General features: G+C 31.2%; 1 protein-coding gene across 1 annotated transcript in view; it reads right to left on the bottom strand.

The window, feature by feature from the left end:
- Window positions 1-205, bottom strand: part of LOC119588512 (UPF0184 protein AAEL002161-like) — a gene marked incomplete in the record, with an annotated part of 1,199 nt that continues 994 nt past the window's right edge. The window contains 1 exon segment of the mRNA XM_037937156.1: window positions 1-205.

Below are 205 nucleotides of genomic sequence, written 5' to 3'. Positions count from 1 at the left end.
GGGGGGGGGGGATAAATCCTCTGTACTTGCACTTATATAATTTCATATGATGTAAAATTTAGCCTCTAATTCAACTTTCCCTATTTAAATATCAGACAACTATTAGAAAAAAATTATATGAGGAAACCTTTTGAAAGATACAATGAAATCAAAGACAAAAGGTTCCTGGTAATTCACAGGAATATGTAAATATGCAATAACTCTC

This window comes from Penaeus monodon, chromosome 24 (genome assembly GCF_015228065.2).
Source record: "Penaeus monodon isolate SGIC_2016 chromosome 24, NSTDA_Pmon_1, whole genome shotgun sequence".
Classification (NCBI taxonomy): Eukaryota; Metazoa; Arthropoda; class Malacostraca; order Decapoda; family Penaeidae; genus Penaeus; species Penaeus monodon.
The sequence above is the reverse complement of the archived record's forward strand: the minus strand, read 5'-3'. Positions and strand labels throughout refer to the sequence as shown.